The sequence below is a fragment of the Trichosurus vulpecula genome, chromosome 5 (genome assembly GCF_011100635.1).
Source record: "Trichosurus vulpecula isolate mTriVul1 chromosome 5, mTriVul1.pri, whole genome shotgun sequence".
Lineage (NCBI taxonomy): Eukaryota > Metazoa > Chordata > Mammalia > Diprotodontia > Phalangeridae > Trichosurus > Trichosurus vulpecula.
This window is the reverse complement of record NC_050577.1, coordinates 195,104,050-195,127,536: the sequence shown is the minus strand read 5'-3', so window position 1 is coordinate 195,127,536 and position 23,487 is coordinate 195,104,050.

The following is a 23,487-nucleotide window of genomic DNA, read 5'->3' as shown; positions in this document are numbered from 1 at the left end:
TTATTGGACTACCTGAAAGCCATGATCAAAAAAAGAGTCTAGATATCATCTTTCAAGAAATTATCAAGGAGAATTGCCCTGATATTCTAGAGCCACAGGGCAAAATAGAAAGTGAAAGAATCCACAGATCGCATCCTCAAATAGATCCCAAAAAGAAAACTTCTAGGAACTGTTGCCAAATTCCAGAGCTCCCAGGTCAAGGAGAAAATACTGCAAGCAGCCAGAAAGAAACAATTTGAATATTGTGGAAAAACAATCAGGATAACACAGGATCTGGCAGCTTCCACATTAAGGGACTGAAGGGCTTGGAATACAATATTCTGGAGGTCAATGGAGCTACGATTAAAACCTAGAATCACCTACCCAGCAAAACTGAGTATCATGCTCCAAGGCAAAATATGGATTTTCAATAAAATAGAGGACTTTCAAATTTTCTCAGTGAAAAGACCAGAGCTGAATAGAAAATTTGACTTTCAAACACAAGAATCAAGAGAAGCATGAAAAGGTAAACAAGAAAGAGAAATCATAAGGGACTTACTAAAGTTGAACTGTTTTGTTTACATCCCTACGTAGAAAGATGATGCGTATGATTCATGAGACCTCAGTATCATAGTAGCTGAAAGGAATATGCATATATATGTATGTGTGTGTGTGTATACATATATATAATATGTGTGTGTCTATGTGTGTATATATATATATATATACACAAAGGGTGCAGGGTGAGTTGAATATGAAGGGATGATATCTAAACAAATAAAATCAATTTAAGGGATAAGAGAGGAATATATTGAGAGAGGGAGAAAGGGACAGCTAGAATGGGGTAAATTATCTCGCATAAAAGTGGCAAGAAAAAGTGGTTCTGTAGGAAGGGAAGAGGGGGCAGGTGAGGGGGAATGAGTAAATCTTGCTCTCATCGGATTTGACCTGAGGAGGGAAGACCATACACGCTCAATTGGGTATCTTACCCTACAGGAAAGAAGGAGAAAAAAGATAAAAAAGGGGGGATGATAGAAGGAAGGGCAGATTGGGGGACGAGGTAATCAAAAACAAACACTTTCAAAAAGGGACAAGGTCAAGGGAGAAAATTCAATAAAGGGGGATAGGTTAGGAAGGAGCAAAACATAGTTAATCTTTCACAACATGAGTATTGTGGAAGGGTTTTACATAATGATACACATGTGGCCTATGTTCAATTGTTTGCCTTCTTAGGGAGGGTGGGTGGGGAGGGAAGAGGGGAGAGAATTTGGAACTCAAAGTTTTAAAAACAGGTGTTCAAAAACAACAACAACAACAAAAAAGTTTTTTCATGCAACTAGGAAATAAGATACACAGGCAATGGGGCATAGAAATTTATCTTGCCCTACAAGAGAAGAAGGGAAAGGGGGATAGGAGGGGAGTGGGGTGACAGATGGGAGGGCTGACTGGGGTACGGGGCAACCAGAATGTATGCCATCTTGGAGTGGGGGGAGGGTAGAAATGGGGAAAAAATTTGTAATTCAAACTTTTGTGAAAATCAATGCTGAAAACTAAATATATTAAATAAATTTAAAAAAAAATTTATCCCCAATATTCTACTTTAACAGATTAATTTGAGAGGAGATGGCCTCAAAACCATCAGACCTAACTTTATAACAATTTACCCTTTGGTCTTTGACACCATCCTTGACCAACTCGTTGACAAATTCCATTGGGGCAGTTGTCTTCAGTAAGTTGGTCTTACAGAGGCAGCAACACAGGGAGAAGGAAAGGAAGGGAAGGGTGAACATTAGGTATCCGTCCTAGTAACTCATTCTCTATGTCTGTTTCATCAGCATATCATATCTTAGGACTTAGATATTTCATGCAGTCATCTGGTTTCTGAAAACATCTCCTCTTGGGCATTCTGGAATAGGCTTGACTTCAGAGGAACTCTGAAGGGAGAAGTTTCTCCTGGAAGATCTGCTTCTCTGGCTCAGGTTACTTGCAAATTTTCTTAGATGTTTCTTCTATAATCTTTTGCAAAACAGACCTCAATATAATTTAGTACAGCTTCCTACATCCGGTTTTTCAATAATCAGCTCAGGGATCAGGAACTCATAATTTACCCCAAACTTCAGAGAATTTGTTTTACCCCTCACCAATGGTTACCTAAACCTTGTATCTGATATGGACACTGCTATCAACAGGCTAAAAGGAAAGTTTTATTTATTTATTTATGTATCTATCCATTTATTTATTTTTCAGTCATTTATTTATTTATTTATTTATTTTAGGCTCAAACATCAGAATACAAATACAAAATAGAGAAGAGAAAAAAAAATCATAAACTTAAATATTGAAACTTAAATATGAAGTAAGAAAAGAAAAAAAATGTCATGTGCATAGCAGAACATAAGAAAGGATTCAAAATATGTAGTGATAAATTTTCATTTCAAGAAAGCCTGTATAATAACTACTATACATCTTGATGAAAGCTGCCCATCCTTTCTTTTCTTCCTTGTAAGTTTTCTTCTGCTCTCTGCTGTGTAGTTTTTACTTTATTCTTTTTTCCCCTTTCTCCACACAAACCGCGCCCCCACCCAGGCTGCAATTAAGTGTGGATGTTTTTAGATATAGATATATACTTATACATACATACGTACATACATACATACATACATACGTAGACATATACTTTCCCTAACAAATTCCACTCCTGATCTTTGTTTTATGTTTGTGTGTATCTCTTATTTCCTATCTCTACGGACTCCTTTACTATATTTCTACCTTCTACCTTGCTCTCCTATTACTTAGCCCACCCTCCACCCCAAGGATCTTTCCCCTATCCTCCCATCCCTATTGATCTGAACATCCTTCTATACCACCTTTTAACCTATTCCCTCACCCTCCCCTCTAGAGATCCCTCCCTTATCCTTTCTCCTCTCCCTATCTTCTTACCATTTTATTTCTTCTGAATTTAGAAGACTTTTATACTCTCCTAAATATATATATATATATATATATGTTCCCTCTTAACCCCATTTCCAATGAAAGCAGGTTACCAGAACTACCAGCCCTCCTCCCCCATCTAATTCTTCTGTATCAATTCTTCCTCTTGCAGCTCATTCGTATAAAATAATTAATCTTTTTAGCTGTTCCTAAATGGTTTTACTATTTAAAGTCATGTCATACTCAGGTCTACCCCAATCTTTCTTACCAACCACCCAATTACTAATGACAATCTTAGACATATGTTTTTCATTTTATATATATAAAAGGTAAACAGTCTGTTCTTATTGAATCCCTTGTAATCAGTCTTTGGTATGTACCTTATGTTTCTTTTGGCTCTTGTTTGGCAAATCTTCTATTAAGGTCAGGTTTGTTTTTTTAAACAAAGTCCTGAAAGTCTGACAGTTGATCAAATGTCCTTTTTTTTATCATTCAGGATTATACTTAATCTTGCTGGGTATGATATTTTGGGCTGGAACCCCGGTTCTTTTGCTCTTTGAATATGTAGTGTTCCAAGACCAGCGGTCCTTTCATGTCTCCTCTGCTAGGTGTTGTGTGATTCTAATTGTGGCACCATCATATTTAAATTGTTTTTTTTCTTGTTGCTCTTAATATTTTATCCTTGACCTGGGGTTTTCCGAATTTGACTATAATATTCCTATGAATTTTCCTCATAGGATCTCTTTTCAATGGTGATCTATGGATTTTTTTTTTCTATTTCTACTTTCCCTCCTTGTTATAATGCTGCAGGACAATTTTCTTTAATTATTTCTTCTATTCTTGTATCAAGATTCCTTTTTTTTATCATAGTTTTCAGGTAGTCTGATTATTCTTACGTTTTCTCTTCTTGATTTGTTCTCCAGATCAGTTGTTTTTCTTATAAGATGTTTCACTTTCTCTTCTATTTTCAAAAGGAGAATCTTAAAAAGAAATCCACTAGGGCTTGACTTATAAGATGAGCCTTTCTAGATAAAGATAAAGTAGACATATAAGCTAGGGTATATAAAAGGAAAGCCTTAGTAATTGGGTAGTTCAGAAGTCAGGGCACTGAAACTCTTTAAGTTAAGCTTTGAAAATGAATCTTCCACTCCATTCAATTCTGAAAAATTTTTATATTACATCTTCATTTCGTATATTTATCTAAATCTAATTTTCCCCTTAGGAGGATATTATCACTATATCAGCTTGAAAAACTGAGACCTCAAAAACCTATTTTCAAGTGACAAGCTCAAATAATATTTAGATGGTTAGGATATGGAATTGATATTACCTACCAGCTTTTTAGTGTTTTTAATATGAGCCCTTAGTAACCTAGATGTCTTAGTGTTCACCTGCTCTGCCACAGAAGTTTGATATAAAGGAAAAAGGAAGAACATATTTATAGCAGGGGGAAATACCACACACATACCCCCAGTTCTGTTTTAATCTAGTTAGAGTCATAATTGAGAGCGAATCATGTAGGCTCCACCATATTCACAGGGTAGCAAGCCAGGCTCAGAAGTAGTCAGGTGGGAAAATTTCATGTCCAGAGAAGAAATATCATAGTGGAAGCTATGTCTCCTACTTTCATCTTCTAAAGGTCATCCCATCAACTGTCCCAGGCACAAACATTCACCTATGGAAGGCCTCAGACTGTGCTCCCTTTGAGCAGTACTGACATTTCCTTTGCAAAGATGGAGTATTGGCTTCACAGCAATTTAGACAATAATATCTGAAATCAAAATTTAAAACAATATTGAATTAAAGTCCCATGAGAATAGCAAAAATTCAGTGATCACAGTTCAGGTCTAAGATAGTTAACTTTGTTTTCATAATTACAAATCATTATCAAGTCACTTTTATGCTATAAGCAAATTTGTGAGTTCTCCCGTAGCTTCTCAGAAAACCATTTTAGGCCTAGGATATGATTGGTAACCATCTATTAGTATTTATTTCAAGTCAACATATCAATGTTAATGTGAAGTTTCTCATACAAAATTCTAATTAAGGTTAAAATGTGCTTCTTAGAAATGAGCTAGAAGCAGGAAGGTTACTGTGTTCTATCATCAGAATGTCTCCCACTTTAACTAATGAGATCGGTAGATTTAAATGTCAAATGTCTCAAATAGCTTCTTCCACAGATTAGCAAGATTTACCCTGTAGTTTCATCTTAGAATAATTACCTAGTATACTAAGAAGTTAAGGTTTCATGACTCTTAGAACAATGTAGTATAATGGGCAGAAACATTAATGGAATCTCTCCTCTTTGTAATTTCTGAATGGATCTGTGATTTATGGGCATGGGGAACCTTAAAACATATTGTTATTATTTCCAACTAAAATAAATTACCACAGTCTAGCCTGAGTGTCTGGCTAGTTCTTGAAATCTTAAAGTACTGAAGTTTTGCCGAGTTACCAGCATGTTGTAAAACTCCAACACTGTTCCTCAAACTTAATCACTTTAAACTGCTAACAGGGCTGATAAGATATTAGGACACCTTATGAGATCTTTTGTTATACTGAATTTCACAGAAAACGATCACCATTATCGATTATGTTTCCAAATAAATAGTTTTCACATGTTTGTATCATTCTTTTAACAACTGACTCTGTAGTCCAAGAATATCCAGATTAATGTAACAACACTTCCAATACAATGATGTGCCAAACTTATATTAGACACTAATTAAGCACTTCACAATCATTATATTATTTGGTCCTCCCAAAAAACCTGGGGTAAATTCTATTTTTATCCACTTTACAGATCAACAAACTGAGATAGGAGCAAAATAATATGCCTAAGGTCACACAATCAATAAATTTCTTGATGCCAAATAGCAATTGCAGTTTGCATTGAATTTTAATCTACTACAATTAACCTAATAAGGGAACACAGCTCACCTTAAATTAGTTTCAAGGTAAAACTTAACTTAAATCACCAACTGGCTCATATGGTTAATAAAACAATATTGTGTTTAGATGGCATATTGCCCTTAATGGGTTTAGGGAAAATTAGAAGATCAACTTCTAATTTTAGGTGGTACAGTAGATAGAGTGAAGAAGATTCATCTTTGTGAGTTCAAATCTGGCCTCAGACCCTGGCCAAGTCTCTTAACCCTATTTGCCTTGGTTTCCTCATCTGTAAAATGAGCTGGAAGATAGAAATGGCAAACCACCCCAGTATCTTTGCCAAGAAAACCTCAAAAAGGTGGGCAAAGAATAGGACACAAATGAACAAGATCAATAGTAAGTGTAAAGTGCTATTGCAACAAAGTGCTAGTGGAGCTAACACTGAGTAATAGCTTTTAAAACAGACTACCCCCTTCTGTCCTAATATATTCAGTACCTTTCAAAGTTAAATAAAATATTTTATTCAAATAAATTTTAAAATACTCATTATGGTTTCAACAATATGTTAAATGGCCAGTTTATTGACAACCAAGAAAGACACTACTATTTGAGTAAAGAACTTGATGTAAGTTCCATTTAATAAAAGTTATTCTCTTTAGTTGTCATTACATTAAAATACTTTGCCTTCATATGTATACAAAAATCTCCATTTTAAATATCCATATATTTTAGATATTTGTCTCTGGATTAAACAATTAAGTCCACAAAACATTCTTGCAAACTGAAGTTTACTTACTTTTAAGATGGTCACAAGACTTTCTCTTTTCCTAGGGGTAGTTCTTTAGAGCTAGATAAATTTAAACTGCTTGCTCCTGAAAATTCAGTGATACTCAAGAGCTGTTTGCAGTTTCAATTCCTCTTTTTACTGAATCTTACAAACAGGCTCATTTCCCTTTTTTCTCTTCCCTCTTTAAAACAGTAAACTTGTTACTCCCTGGGGAAAGACTGATTAAAAGCTGAGCCATTTTTCACTTTTCACTCTAGACAGGTTTTCTCTGTAGATTCACTGTTCCCCTTCCTTCTTTAAAACACCCAATCAAATGCTTGGTAGGGTCTTTAAATTATGATAATAGTTTCTAATTTCCAAATCAAGTCAGTTGCATTTTTCAGTTCTTAACATTTCATACACAGTGGTTTTATAATAACATACATTTTAAAATATTAATTTTTGACATTCTAAATTGATTGCATTCAAGGCCAATAGGGAGAAATCTTTATCAAATTATACTTTAAAGACAAAACTTATTTTTGCAGTTTCTAAACATATTGCTCTGATGTCAAATATTGGGTGACAACTTAAAAATTAAGCTCCACAGCAATAATCCATATCTAATATTCCCCAGAACTAGTTTTATCTTAAAGGTTTTATTCCTCAAATCCTTCTTCTTTGTGCAATATCCATTCTATAAACAAACTCATCTCTTCTTTTTACAATTCTTAGCAATATGACTTTCTTTCAGACAGTAGAAACATCTAACCTTGGCTGCAGACTTAGATTTATCTTTTCCTTCATAGACATACTGGCTTGTTTCTTTTAACTCATTAATTCCTTTTTCACCACCACTCAAGACAATTCTTAAAAAAACAAAACTCATTCCCCAGTTGAGAAATGGTCAAAGGATATGAACAGGCAGTTTTCAGAGGAAGAAATTAAAGATATCTATAGGCATATGAAAAAATGCTCTAAAGCACTACTGATTAGAGAAATGCAAATCAAAACAACTCTTAGGTACCACATCTCTCCTGTCAGATTGGCTAAAATGACAAAACAGGAAAATGATAAATGCTGGAGAGGATGTGGGAAAATTGGAACACTGTTGCATTTCTAGTGGAGTTGTAAACTGATCCAGCCATTCTGGAGAGCAATTTGGAACTATGCCCAAAGGGCTATAAAAATGTTCATACTCTTTGACCCAGCAATGCCACTTCTAGGGTTGTATCTCAAAGAGATCACACAAGTGGGGAAAGGACCCATATGTACAAAAATATTTATAGCAGCTCTTTTTGCAGTAGCAAAAATTTGGAAATCAAGGGGATGGCATCAATTGGGGAATGGCTGAAAAAGTTGTGGTATATGAATGTAATGGAATACTGTTGTGCTATAAAAAATGGGGAAGATATGGACTTCATAAAAACCTGGAAAAATCTACATGATATGATGCTGAGTGAGTGGAGCAGAACCAGGAGAACATTATACACAACCACAGATATATGGATTCTGTGATGACTAACCCTGATAGACTTCACTCTTCTCAGCAATACAAGGTTCAAAGACAACTCCAAAGGACTCAAGATGGAGAGAAAGAACTATGGAGCCTGAATGCAGGTTGAAGCAAACTATTTGCTTTCCTTTTGATTTTTTTTCTCTTTTGTTTTTGTTTTTTGTTTGTTTTTCTGGTTTTGTCTCTTCTTCCTCATGATTCATTCAGTTGATCATAATTCTTCTTTACAACTTGACTATTGTGTAAATAATTTTAATGCAAAGTTATATGTAGAAGATATATCGGATTCCATGCCATCTTGCGGGGGGAGGTGGAGAAGAAAATCTGGAACTCAAAATCATGTGGAACTGAGTGTTATAAAATAAAAAATAAAAAAATCTTAATTAAAAAAACTTCCTAATTTCTGATTGAGAATTCAAGTATCATATGAATCACTCGAATTTAGACCTGTATAACACTTAGCATCTTTGCACAATCTATTTTTTAAAAGCAGTTAGGAACTTCTTCTGGAAATTGAAAAATACTTCAGATTCTGGAATTGATTGTACAAATGGCCATAATCTACAAAATTTAGTTTCAAAGTCTAATTAAATGTGGATTTATAATTTCTAATATTTAAAATCAATCTTTCTAAGCTACTTAAAAATAAGGATTAAGTTTCACTCACACTTAAGTTGCTCCTTGATTTAAGCAAACTTCTCTCCTTTCATGGTCAAGAACAGGGGTGTGGAACCTGTGGCCTTAAGGCCACAGGTGGCCTTCTAGATCCTTAAGTGAGACCTTTTGACTGAATCCAAATTTTACAGAACACATCCTTTTATTTTTATTAATACATTTTTGTTCATATTCTATGTTTTCATTTTATTTTTAAAATAAACATATTTAAATTACCAAATAAAATAAGTTTCAATGAAAAATATCCTTCCCGAATGACTGACACAATTAGAACATTAGTAAGCCATAAGGGCTAAATTGGCAGCTGCTATGCTCATTACTTAGTTCTAACTTCTCCAGGCTGACTGACCCACTACCACACGAGGCTTGTTGGTGAGAGTTTATAGGGGTCGAGTACACCGTTCTGTCATCAGCTTTTGACAACAATGCACTGTTTCTGTTTGAAGTGGAATTTGTGAATAGTTGCTCAGCTCCACAGTATTTTTTAATTCTGTCTGTTTAACGGTCCATCATGTCAAAGAAGATCAAGAGAACACTAAAGGAAGAAAACAGATTTTTTTAATGAGGATTGAGAGTTGCAATACATCTTGTTTCTGCTAAAGATAAGATAATTTGCCTGCTTTGTGATACTGCAATATTGTGTTGGTAAACAAAATGGGCTCTTAGCACTCAGTTCAACCAAGTGCCCTTGAAGAGTTTGGCCTTTGTTTCCTTGATTAGATTGAGAGTCCTTGGTGACCTCCTTGCCTCAGGGGAGGGCCTAGTTTACACATGAGTTTGAGCGGCATGTTCGGGACATCAGAGGCTTTTAGACCATGTGGGTTTAAGTAGCCTCTTTGTGATGATTTTAGGTCACGTGGGTGAGTCACATGTGTGACTTGACCTGAAAAAGATATAAAACCAGGGGTTTTCTTTCTCTTTTTTGGAGCTCTTACCCACAGCCATGGTGGCTCACGTGACCCTGGGCCAGCCCTTGTTATGAGCTCCCGGGCTGAACCTAGATGTTGGTAACTGAATTATATTTGGTCTGTCTGTCGATGTTTGTAATTTGTTAGTATTTGTTCTGAAGTTCTGAACTAAGTGAATGGAATTTGTATGCTAAATTAAAGTAAACTTGTTAACCCCTTAACATTGCTTTCCTTAGTAAAGCAGATCAAAAGAACATGGGCTTTGGCAGTGTGCTCGTTGTTGGGCTGTGTTGGTCTCTTCACCCCCACAACAGCTGCTAGCCAAATTGTTGAAACAAAATATCAACATTAAAAAATTCAGTGCTCATCAGCATTGTAACACTCATAAGGACTACAGATAATTTAAACTGGAGGAAGAAATGTGAAAGGTTGTAGTGTAGAAATTAAAAGATAAAATGCAAAAGCAAAGACAATTCTTTAAGGCAGCAATAAGACCTGGAAATAATGCTACTGAAGCAACTTATAAAGTAGCTTATCTACTTAGGGAAAAAAGGGAAGCAGTCCAATGATGCAGAAATTGTGAAAGAATGCATTATCGAAGCTGTAAGATGCTTAGACCCAGATAACATTTCAAAGTACAAACAACTGCGTCCTTCAAGGAGAACCATAACTGGTGAGCAGCATGAATTAGCTTTCAACTTAACAGAATGACTTCATGCAACACTTTAAAATGAAAATATATATTATTCAATTGCTTTGGATGAATCAACTGATACTACTGACTCGATGCAGGTTTTATACTTCATTCAGGTCATAACATAAGATTTTCTTTCTTGTAAAGAGTTACTCACTTTGGGCACTCTTCTGAACAGAACATGGGAAATAGATATCTTCAACAACTTTGAAGATAAATGTCGTGAAGTTGAACTGAATCTGGTAAATTTAGTGAGTGTATATACAGACAGTGAACCATCCATGACAGGAAAACATGAAGGGTTTATTGCACAAATAAAAAAAGTATCAACAGATCCAGATTCTCTCATTTCTTTTCATTGTATCTTACATCAGCAAAATCTCTGTGTTAAAGCTACAATTTTAAGTGACACTTTGCAACATGTTATACATACTGTTTAACTACATTAGTGCAAATGCAACACAGCAGCATCAGTTTCATAACATGCTGAAGTTGAATGATGAGGTATTCAGTGTTAATTTGCCATATCATTCTAAAGTGTGTTGGCTATCTCAGGGACAGGTGTTAGCCAAAATTTTATCTCTGCAAGAACAGATAGCTAAATTTTACGAAGAACAGAATCAGCGATGCAAATTATTGAACGATTTCTATAAGAATGCCACATTTTTGTGTGATATCATGTCAAATCAAAATGACTTGAATATTTCTTTGCAAGGTAAAACTAAGTCCATATATGATATGTGGCAAAAAATCCAAGCATTTTTTTAAAAAGCTATTTTTTTTTCAAAGCACTTCTTCTACTTCAAAAGGAAATTTCAGATTAACATTTTCCACAGTTAGCAAAGGTCATTGATAAGCAGGATGATATATGTGACTCTTTTGAAGAATATGCAGTTATCATAGACCTATTAATTGGAGAATACAATGAGTGAAAGGTTCACTGACTTTGAGAATCACTCAAATTAGCATTTCAGTCTCACCTAGTTGATATCACCAAGGCACCTAAAGAACTACAGCTGGAATTGATCTCTCAGTAGACGACATTTTAAAGTCATTATTTGGTGCTAAGAAAGATCCAGTTGAAATATGGAAAATACAGTAGAATACCCACGCCTTCGGCAACATGCTTTTCAACCACTTATTGCTGTGAATCTACGTTCTCCTACCTAACCCAAATCAAGACACCCTTCAGGTCACAAATGACTGATACCCATCTGGAGGATGTGCTGAAAGTGTGGACCTCCATGTTGCAACCAAACATTTAAATGCTTTCCAACAAAAAGCAGACAAAACAAAGTCATGAAAAGGTTCGCTAACTTTAAAATTAACAAATTGTTCTCATTTTTTGAAATTATCAAGTACATAGTAGTTAGATTTTTACAAAATAACGTATATTTTTAAGTATACGCGATTGAAGTTTCTTGAATGCAGGCTTATTTGATTAGAGCTAAATATTAATGCAGCCTTCCAACATGAAAAGGCTCCCTACCCCTGGTCAAGAAGAAAGTACAGATTATAAACTGTCTTTGAAATCTTGTTGAAGCTGACTTTTCAGTGCAGAGAGCCCCAGCCCTGGAGTCAGGGGGACCTGAGTTCAAATTCGGCCTCAGACATTTACTAGCTGTGTGACCTTGGGCAATCTCTTAACCCTCTTTGCCTCAATTTCCTCATCTGTAAAATAGCTGGAGAAGGAAATAGCAAACCACTCCAGTATCTTTGCCAAGAGAACCCCCAAAATGAGATCACGGAGAGTCAGACACAACTAAAACAATGCAACAATGACAAAAAACCTCCCTCACTAGAATTATAACAGCAGTCTATATGTAATCTTTTCTTCTCCTAAAACGAACTCTACAATTTTGAAGTACCACAAAGGTACGACATCGACAAACATAATAAATTCATAATTTAGACAAGCAGCAAGGAACCAACATCTCAGTCATATATTTTAGTTCCTAATAAGTTTAAATTAGCTTAAAACCTCATAAATTTCTGCAAACTAGGACCAGTTCAGTTGCAAGATTTGTGTAACCAAATGTATAAAGACATGGTTTCCAGGATTGCCCTGGAATAAGAACAACAGGCCATACTACTAGGGTCTAATCATTCCCCAAGGATCCCTGTCCAAGGGGTCACATGGTTTGGTTGATTCCCCTGGCCCTTGCCTTCAGGAGCCTAATCACAGACCTGGTTCTCACCTCATAAATCTAAATAAAGCCCAGGAAGGCCTAATAGGGGTTCCCTCCTGGCCATCCAAGGCATTCCAATTTATAGCCCTTAATTTTGAGGCTGCTATCACAGCACCAAGCTCAAGATAGCCTCAGGGCAGCTGCTACCAATCTGAGTGCCAGGACTAGTGGCCAGTTTATGTCTAAGGCCAGGGAAAAGGTCAGTTCACTCTACTAACACACACGGAACAGCAAAGAGAAATAAATCTAGCTTGATTAAGTTTTAGCAAAATAGGATTAAGAATCAATTTTTCATTTCATGTCCCAAACCCCTCAAAATACCTGAGAATCTGGAGGAAGAGATTTAGCTGGCTTGGCCCTGGGAAAGAGGACCAGAGCAATCCATATTACACAGAGAAAGTCATTGAGTTTTGTTTTCTAGTGCATTTTTCTGCTCTCCCTTTTTTCATGGGCAAGTTCAACCCATTCACACGTATGTTACAATTATTCTTTATTTTTTTCTCCAATAAATTCTAAAAGGTTTTTTCCTCACTTCTTTTAGAAGTAAAAATAAAGAAGAAAAGACAAAAATCAGCATTAGGTAACTCTACATAATATTTCTTGGAACAGTTTGATCAAAGACTTAATCCTACCTGCTCCTCTTTATGTCTAAATAGGAATAATGGGGTCTTGTCCCTTTTCCTTCTCCTTTCGTAGTTAGCTCTCTCTCTCTCTCTTTCTGTATACAAATATTTACTTGTGTGTGAGATGCCCACACCCACATTTTTCCTTCTCCTGAGGCAATCCACTCTCCTACCCCTCTCTTGGTTTCAAACCCCTACCCCTCACAGGCCTAGTCCAGTCTCTTGTTTGTTTTATTCTACGCCTACTACTCTAATTTTCCTCCTCCCTTTTTTAAACATTACCCTGCCTAAGCCAAATAAAATCAAGATTCATCATAGCTCAAATTTCCCCAACACTCTTCTCTACTTTAGAATAATTTTCCCTAGCACCCTCGTACAAAAACATAGTAGGATTCCTCCCTCCTCCTCCTCCTTCCCCAGGCTGACCTCTTTGCTTACTCTCTTTTCCTAGGTATTTTTTTAATCTTTTTTTAACACTTGAACCATAGTTTGTCTTTCTCTGTTACCTCTTTGACTATTGGACAGGGTAGGTTTCTAGACCGTCAATGATATCTTTTCCTTTTTTCAGAATATAAGCACTGGATCCTAACTTAGCCTTTCAGAGTTCTTCAAATTTGTTTACTTTTCTGAAGTTTTACTTGCCTACTGAGATTTCCTTGAAAAGATTTTTTCCCCATTCTGGTTCAGGCAACTGGAATGCAGAGAAGTTATCAATTCTATTAAAAGTACAATTCCCCTCAAATATTATGCTCACATTTGAAGAGTGTTATTAAAGAAAAAATAGATGGTAGGGAACCATAGGTTTCTAGGGGTGCTGGGGACCCCAAGATACCTACACTCCTGCAGAAAGAATTCGACTCAAGCCTTCTCAGCCAAGGGAAAAGACAAAGTTTATTCGGGATTCACCATAATGGGGAGTTGGATTGAATCTGAGCACCTTCATGGAGGCAAGATGGAGATTATATACACAAAGACTATGGGAGGGACTGAGGTGGTGGGGTGACTAGAGGAGGGGTTTAGGGAGGGTCTTGAGGAGGAGTCTAAAGAGGAGCTTGATGGGACTGAGATGAGGTCAGACTCCAGGGACTAGGATGAGGTTAGACTCCAGGAACCAAGAGAATGGGATTAAGGGTGGGAAGTAGCTGAAGGCATGGATAGTGATAGAATCAAGGGTAGGAAGTAGCTGGATAATAAAGGTCAAGACTAGGTAGAGATTTGGGCCTAATGATAATGAAAGGCCAAGGCCTGATCAAGTGGGAAGATTCAAGGAGAGTTCAAGGGGGTTCCCAGAGACAGTACTCCAGGTTCAAGGGGGTTCCCAGAAACTGTACCCTCATCATTATTTTGGGTACATACCATTTTTCTCTGCTTTTAAGTATATCATATTCTAAACTTTTCTTTCCTTTCTTGTTGTTGATGTACAACCCTCCCTGAATATGATTGGGTTTCCCTCATATGTAATCTGTCTCTTCCTATATTGTTTCAGTATTTTTTTTCTCTCACCTGGAAACCCTAGAGATTGCCAATAACATTTCTGTGTATTTGCTACTTAGGGTCTCTCTCTGTAGGTTATATTGATCTGGACTTTGCCCTCTGCTTTCCATATTTATTGTAGTATTGTAATTTTTACGATTTCTTAGTGTTGTATACAGGCTTTTTCTTTGATTATACTTTTCTGAGAGACCAGTGATTCTTAGATCTTTGTGCCTAATTTCCCCATCTGTTGGTTTTTGTTGTTATTATTCAGTTATCCAGTCCTGTCAGACTGTTAGTGACCCCATGGACTATAGCACACCAGGCCCTTCTATCCTCCACTATCTCTTAAAGTCTGTCCAAGTTCATTTTCATTGTTTTCATGACACCATCTATCCATCTCATTCTCTGCTATCCCCCTTTCCTTCAATCTTTCCCATCATCAGGGTCTTTTCCAATGAGTCCCATCTTCTCATTATGTGGCCACAGTATTTAAGCTCCAGCTTCAGTATTTAACATTCCAGCAAATAGTTTGAATTAGTTTAAGTGTTGCCTGATTTGCGGTCCAAAAGACTTTCAAAAGTTTTCTCCAGTGCCACAGTTTGAAAGCACATGAGAGACAGTAGCACAGGACTGCTCAACATGGTGTGCCCACATCAGAGAAGATGCTGTGCTCTATGAAATTGAAACAGCTCAAAGGAAACTCAGGAGGCGAAATTTAGAGAATCTACCCGCAAATATTCACATGGACTGTTTGTGTCTGACCTGTAGTAGAACATTCTGAGCTTGTATTGGTCTGATCAGCCGCAGCTGAATACACTGTAACTTGACTCTAGCATAGTGATATCATTTTGGTCCTCTTTGAGAACAAAGGACAACAACCACCACGCACATCCCTGAAGTATGGGAGCAAGGTACAGTGGGGCATGTAATTCAGAGTGCAGAATGAAACAGAGAACTGACCAAACAGGGAAAAGACCCTTGGTGTTGTTTTACTCCACCTTTTGCTAGTGAATCAGCCTTGTCCTGATGCTAATTACTACAATGGGAATTCCTTGGCATTGGGCTTAAAAGAAGTGGAAGGGAGGGGCAAGCCAGCAGGATCTAAAGCAGGGTAAGGAGTAGATAGTGTAGCCTTCTGTTACTGGTTTTTTTTTCTTAGTAATCACCTAAAAAGTATTTTCTTTTCTTTCTTTTATTTAGATTGTTGGGCTTTTTTCTTTGTTATATTTCTTAGTGTTTTGAGGTGGTGAAGGAAAGTTCTGTATGACTACAACTTTCCACTCTGATCTCTTACCATAAAGTCTGAGTTATCTAGGGTACAGCAGAACAGTAGACAAATTAACTTGTCCTCCTTGTTGTTGTTATTGTCATTATTATAACCAGCATTTATATTGCACTTTAAAGTTTGCAAAATACAATGTATGTTAAACTCATTTGATCTGTACGACAACCCTGAGAGGTAGGTTCTGTTAGTATCCTTATTTTACAGATGAGGAAATCGAGGCTGATGGAAGTTAAGTGACTTGCCTAGAGTCACACAATTAGTAAGTTTCTGAAGCTGCATTTGAACTTATGTTTCTCTAAATCTAAGTCTTATGACAGAGGGGACAATTTGTGGGGGGAGGTAGGATAGAATGGAATTACTTGAACAGGTACATTATTAACCTTGGTAAGGAGTAAGGCTACTATATCATGTGAAATAGGGGTAAAGGAGGAGAAAGTGGCAGAAGGCATGAGTGATAGGAGATGAGGGAGAGGTGAAAAGAGGGCGTCAAGAGTAAATGACCTCAATTTTTTCTGTAAAATGTGAAGCAAGGTTCTCAGCTGAGAGAGTGGGGGAAGAGGAGTCATGGTTTGAGGAGGGATGAAAAGGCTTGGAAAAGCTTTTGTGGAGAGTGGGAGACTGGGCATACTCAGCAATATTATAAGGCAGTTGGGGATTTAAGAGAAGAGGACAGTGTAAAGTTAAATTGGTTCACCAAGGAGTCAAGATGGGACGAAGAAGAGAGATGGCCTGGGAGAGAATTGAGGAGTCAAGGGATTGGAGGTCACAATGAGGATGAAGAGTAGGGTTATGGAAGAGATGACAGAGGGAGAGGTGAAAAGCCAATAGATTATAGTCAGAAAAATGACGATTTTTATGTGTGACTGATGTGGGGCAGAGGAGTAGCTCATCGGAGATAAGTAGATTGATGAGCTGAATGGTTAGGGTATTTGAAGGAGAATCAATACATATGTTGAAGTCCCCTGGTATGAGGGCAGGAATTGGGGAGGAAAGAAAAATTGCAAGCTAGGTATCAAACTCATTGAAGAAGGAAGGGGAGTGACCTGGGGGTTTGTAGACGATGACTAGCATGATTTCGATTGGGTGGTAGATATGAATAGCATGAATCTCAAAGGAAGAGAAGTTATTAAGTAAAAGAGGAAGGGAGAAAACTTGGACATGGCAATGGAGAGCAAGGAGTATTCTTACTCCCTCACCTTGACCAGAAAGCCAATAAGAATGAGTAGAGGTGTGACCGGTATTGAAAAAGGTAGCCAGAAAGATTATATCATCAGGGGAAAGCCAGGTTTCAGTAAGAGACAGTAGATGGAAGGAGTGGAAGAAGAATAGATTTAAGATGAAGGGAAATGTGTTACCTATGAGGGCACAATGGAAGGGCTGAGTAGAGTTAGGATGAAATGTTGGGGAGGGAGAGTTGAGGGGGTTGGGAATAAGGAATCAAGTAAAAGGGAGCATTGAGTGTAGTCTGGATGATGATCTACAGGTGTTCAGAGTTGCTGGGATGTGAAGAGTATGACCAAGGATGAGAATGTTCATCACTGAGTAGAGGACATCATTCTAAGTGAATGACGGCAGGAGCTGTGGCAAGGGAAATGGTTTCCTTCAGAATACAGTGGATTACCCTCCTTAGAGGTAGTTGATTAAAAACTGACTGATCACTTGGCTGCAAAGTAGTTCACAGCTAGCCTCTTTCTGCTGAAAAGTCTATGACCACAACACAATAGAACATTTAGGGTTTTTTCCCCCAGATCTGTGATTTTATCAGTACAGGAAATTCCTCTATGTGGAAATTCCCTACAATTCCTATAAGTTAACATGTTAGAGAGATTCAGTGACTTCTCATAGTCACACCATTATTATATGTCACAAAAAAACCTTAAACATAGTTTTTCTAGACCACAAGGCTGATCCTCTATTTATGATGTCGTTTGCCTCTAGAGAGGAAATATAAAAAGGGATAAATGTAAAGCACGACTTTTGAGAAGAGATGTAGCTAGGGTGAAACGACCAGAGCTTTGCCCCAGATTTAAAGGGTACTGTCAACACTTTGAATATTTCAGTAGCATATAAACAATAGAGTTTACCTCCTAAATAGAAAGGCTAATGAGTTAAAATAAGAAGCTAACAGATGATGGACCAGAAGAAAATTGTTTCTGCCCCATAAAGTTAGGTTATGTTTGGGCACACAAAGTTCTCACACCTTTTACTCTGTGTCCTGAGGCTTTTTCTCCACCTTCCCTTTCTTCTAAGCCTTGGGAATTGGTGGTGCTATTTGCCCCAGGCACAAAAATTCCTAGTTATGGTTCTGTTTGTGGATTAAAAGCTATCACCTTTAGAAGTGGGAATGGGAAAGGCATTGCTAGAGGGTAATGTTTGTGCTAGACAGCAGGGTGGTAGAAAGTAGCTAGGTGGCACAGTTGATAGAGTGCCAGGCCTGGAATCAGGAAGACTCATCTTACTGAGTTCAAATCTGACCTCAGATGCTTACTAGCTGTGTGACCCTGGGCAAGTCACTTAATAATGTTTTCCTCAGTTCCTTCATCTGTAAAATGATCTGGAGAAGAAAATGGCATCCTAATCCAATATCTTTGCCAAGAAAACTCCAAATGAAATCATGTAGAGTCAGGTACTATTGAACAGCAACAAACAACAATTTCTATGAAAAAGATCTGGGGGTTTTATCGGATTTTCAAGTTCAAGATGAGTCAATAGTGTGATATAGCAACCATAAAAGCTAACACAGTACAATCTTAGGCTCTATTGAGAGACATGAGAGTGCCTAGAGAGGTGATAGTCCCACCTTTCTTGTTCTAGTCAGACCAAATTTAAAGTGTTATGTTCACTTCAGGATGCCCTATACCTACCTGTCTTGAAGTATTTGAAGGATTTTCCTGTGGAAAAAAAAAAAAAACCAAAACAACTGAACAACAGACAGAGCTGTGGAAGTGTGGAAGCTGCACTGCTTTTGGACGTGAAGGAGAACTTCATGCCTTCTTGCCCCAGGAACCATATTATTGGGAAATTTCATTTTTCTGAAAGATGAAGTCAGCCTTGATACTCATATCTCATCAGTGTCTTTTGCAACTGTGTTTGGACCCTTTGCCTAGAAGGCAGAGCCATGAGCTCCAAAACTTCCACTGAAGGAAGGAGCCTAACACAGTCCTCCCCTTTTCTCCTTTTCAGCTTCCTCTAACTTCCCCCAACTACACTATTAGCCCTGTGCCTGGCACATAGTAGGTTTATTGGCTGACTGAACGAAAAGTGATTAGATTTGTTTTATTTGGCCCCAGATGGCAAAACTAGGGAGAACAGGTAGAAATCTCCTAACAATTAGTTATTCAAAAGTAGAGGCTCTTTAGTGAGTTTTCCCTGCTCCCTAGAAATCTTTATCTGAAGGCTGTTTGACCAACTACTTATAGGGGATTTTAGAGAAAGCACCCTTATTCAAGCATAGGTTACACAAGAGTGTCTTCTAGGTCTACCTTCCAATTCTAATTTTCTGTTATTTAGTTAGATACTATAACTAAGCCTCTAATAGCAGCTGTCTAGCCTGAAGTCTTCCCCAGGTAAGCACGATTTTTCTGGGGGGGTGAGGGACAGGGTTTAAGGAAAAGGAAGGACAATGGTGAAGATCACAGTTATACCTTTGGATCCAATTACTAGAAGCCACAAATGGAGTAGATTAAAGCCTACTTTAGGTATTTTATATATTCAGAATCTTGCTACCCACCCCCACTCCCAGCAATCTCCTCCCTCTTCCTGGCTGCTTGAAATTCCTTTAACGGGAAACAAAGCCTTTCATTTCTCCGTGAGAGATTAAAGGCTTAAGCCTGGGGGAGGTAAACACAATTTAAATGTATTTCAGTTCTGGCCTAAATAAATGATGAAAAGCCTTTTTTTAAAATGGTGTTTAGAAAAAAAAATAAATTAAAATTGATTTATTTGATTAAATTGAATTTTAAAATTGATTAGAAAACAAAAGGAAGATGGATATCTGAAGGGACACTAAAGAAGGGAACATACAATTCAAAAGGGGAGGCTAGAGTAGCCAATCAATCAATGAGCATTTATTAAGTTCCAACTATGTGCCAGAAACATACTAGGCTCTGGGGATACAAATACAATAAGTACTCACAGACCATGCCTAATTCGCACTTTAGCCTCAGGAAAGCTGTTTATATGTATAGGCTGTTTTGTGAGAGAGTATAACAACACAACGTAAGAAAACAGCCTTCAGCCCAAAAATATAACTTCTACTGCCTGTTACTGTGTTTGAAAATTAACCATTAAAGCTTCATTCTTTTGAATTTTGAGGCTTTTTGTTGTTATTATTTCTGGTCTTCAAAAAATTCCTCTAATAAAACATCAAAAATTTTGGAAGAAGTAACACCTCATTTAGCAATATCTTCTGAAAACAGAGTTTTGTAGATGTCCAAGGGAACAAAGAAGTCCAAACAATACCAGGTATACTGAAAAGGGAGGTAAGAGGGTATTAAAGAAAAACTTCCCCTGCATGATAGCTCTACTTAGAACTCATTCATTAAGTAATTTAATCTCATAATACTTAATTGAGCTTGTCATAGAATCATACAAAACTCAACATTTTATGTTTGGTTCCAATTACACCTTTTTTTAATGGAACCTGAGAATTGGAAGGGATGTCAGGCTTACATTTTCATCCCAGAATAAGAAAGCTCTTCTCAAAGTTTCTGAGCTCCATTAAAAAAAAAAATTCAACCCATAGAATTTCCCTGAACTAAATCCTCCCCTTTGCTTGTCAAAATTCCCAAGATCAGGTCCCCTGAACCATTTCTGTTCATTCTTTCTGAAGCCATAATCTCTCTAAAACTTCCAAACTTCTTCACAGCACCATTCCTTTGTTTCCTTTCCTCTTGGTCTATGACTAGCTTTTCTAATAATTAATATGCCTAAATATCACTTATGATTAAACTAGTTCTCTGCCATGAAGCCTAGAACTATGCTCAATTCACTAATAATTGGGAAGATGGAATTTTGCTGTCCTCACTATCTTTCATTTAGCATTAAGGAGGTTAATAGCATTTTAAATGTATTTTTTAAAATGATTTTTCATCTTTAATTTCTCCTGCAGGGCTCCTATTCCCTCATGCAGGAGGTAGGAAGGAATAGAGGGTTGGTATTACACTGATCCTTACCTTACCACCCAGTCTTTTGTGGAAGTAGATTTTTCCTTTCCATTTTTGTTTTAAAGCTGTGCTTACCATCATTTCAAACCTGTCACTTCACCATATCCTGGAAGTAGCTGTTTAATTAGATTGCTGAGTCCCTAAATTCATTTAGAATTGTTTTCTATTTGACTCCAAATCAGCCAGCTAACTTCCCCTGCCTTTCTGTTGTTCAAGGTGCAGGGATCAGGTGAAAAGTGAAGAAGAACTGGAAACAAAACTTTAATTTTCCTTTTTAGTGGATGGATATTAGTTCCATATCAGTGGTACTACTCCCCAGTTTCTGCAGGTTCTCTAAGACTCCTAACATAAAATGCATTCATTATTCTTAACACATTAGCTCATCAAATTATGAGTGACTTGAAACTTTTTCGCCTTTATGTGTCCCTAAGTCCAATTACCAGCCATGGGGAGTTCAAATGTTCTGTGGTCTGCCCCCTGAAATGGCATTTTATCCTGAATTTAACTTGTGCAAAGATGAGATCCTTTCTTAATTAATGTTCTTTTGGTTGCAATATCAGCTTTTGACAAATAAGAGTCATCCATTTTTACAACTTCCCTGTAATTAGTATGTCAGATAAATTATTCTACCAGAAGTCCCCTTTCACAAAAAGCTGATGGTAAACACCATGAGCCCAGGAGATACTTAACTATGGAGCAGTGAGTAACTTTGGCCTTTCTAAATTAAGGTCTTTCCCAGGTTTCACTTTGTCTCAGTCAATGTCCATTTAACACTAAGGGCTAGGTAAGAATTGAGACAAACTGTGAACATGTTGCTTCATGCCAGTAAATTATAAGCTCCTTAAAGACAGGGACTGTTTTGTTTTTGTATTTTTATCCCTATGAACTGGTACAATATCTGGTACACAGTAAGCACTGAATAAATGTTTTTTGAATTGAATCAAGATGGAGATGTGATTATGAAAATCCTTTCAATAAATACTTAATTTAAAATGATAGAATTTATTTTTCCTCCTAACCTTGGTCTCATCCATCCAAGAGAACACATTAAAAAGTCTCTTCCTTCTAAAAGTAACAGACAACATTAAGGGAAAAGAATGAAACATACATGATAACTTTGTTGTATATTTGGAGGGAATAGCAAGTTGTACATGGTAGATTTGCAGTTTCATGCATGATCATATTTTTTAATTGTACAGCACTAAGGAAATGCTTGCTTTGTCCCATGAATTGAAAATAAAATAAAATTGTAATACAAAAAAAAATTGATTCAAAAGATGGTCTAATTTGCCATCACAAAAGCATCCCTCCGGGAGGGAAACCCTCAGAGTTTCTGGTAAGAACAGAAAACAATTGCTATTTATCCTCTATATTCTAAGCCATCACAATCTAAACAGTGAGCTACAGAGGTTTGGGCTGGGGCTATTACTGACCATTCAATGAAAGCTATAGTGATTTGGGTTAAAAGGTTTAGTTAAGTAGTTCTATTTGAATTACAACAGGCTTTTTTAAAGCCTGTTTTTTAAGAGCTATATTTCAAGAAATCAAAACTGAACACTATGCAAGACAAAAGGTAAATTGCCCCAGCTTTTTGAAAACAAAATTGAATAAAAATAAATAACTAATTAAAAATAAATATAGCTCCCTAATGTCTTACAAAATATAAGCCACCAAAAGTTATATTCCTATGGACAGAGCACCTACATGTAGGGTATGATGCCTTGTATTGGTAATTAAGGTGGGACTTTTTTTTTTTGGTGTTTTCTCTTTTTGGAATGCTGAAGAAATCAAATGCCTTTGATTAATCCTTACTAGGTGCAAAGTTCCAGGTCCACACCCTTTTGCTAACTAGGTACTAAGCCCCAGGCTCACACCCTTCTGCTGATTAGGTATGACTCCTTCAGGTTCTGAACGGGTTATAAAAACTCAAAAGTTAGTGGTTTGTCTGGGGCTCTCACTCACTGGAGGAGTGTTGATGCAGAGACTCTGGGCAGCCATTGTCAAGAGTCCCCCTCCCCCCCCAAAAAACCCAGGTGTTTTGTTTTGGAAGAGTATCATATGACTTGAAGAGACTCTGGGCAGCTGTCGTTAAGAGCTGCCCAGCTTGTAAACCTAGATGTTTGGACTTTGTTAAACCCTGGTAATTATGAATTGAGATTTGAATCAGATGTTTGTAATTTATTTGTATTTGCTCTGAAGTTATGGATGCTGGCTTTTCCTCCTGAGCTAAGTGAGTTATATTTGTATGTGTGGTTAAAGTAAGATTGTTAACCCCTTAAAGTTATTTTCCTTAGTAAAGCAGATCAAAGAACCTGTGCTGGCAGCTCTTGTTGCTGGTCTTATTGGGTCTCACACCCCAATAACAGCTGCTAGCCAAATTGTTACTACATG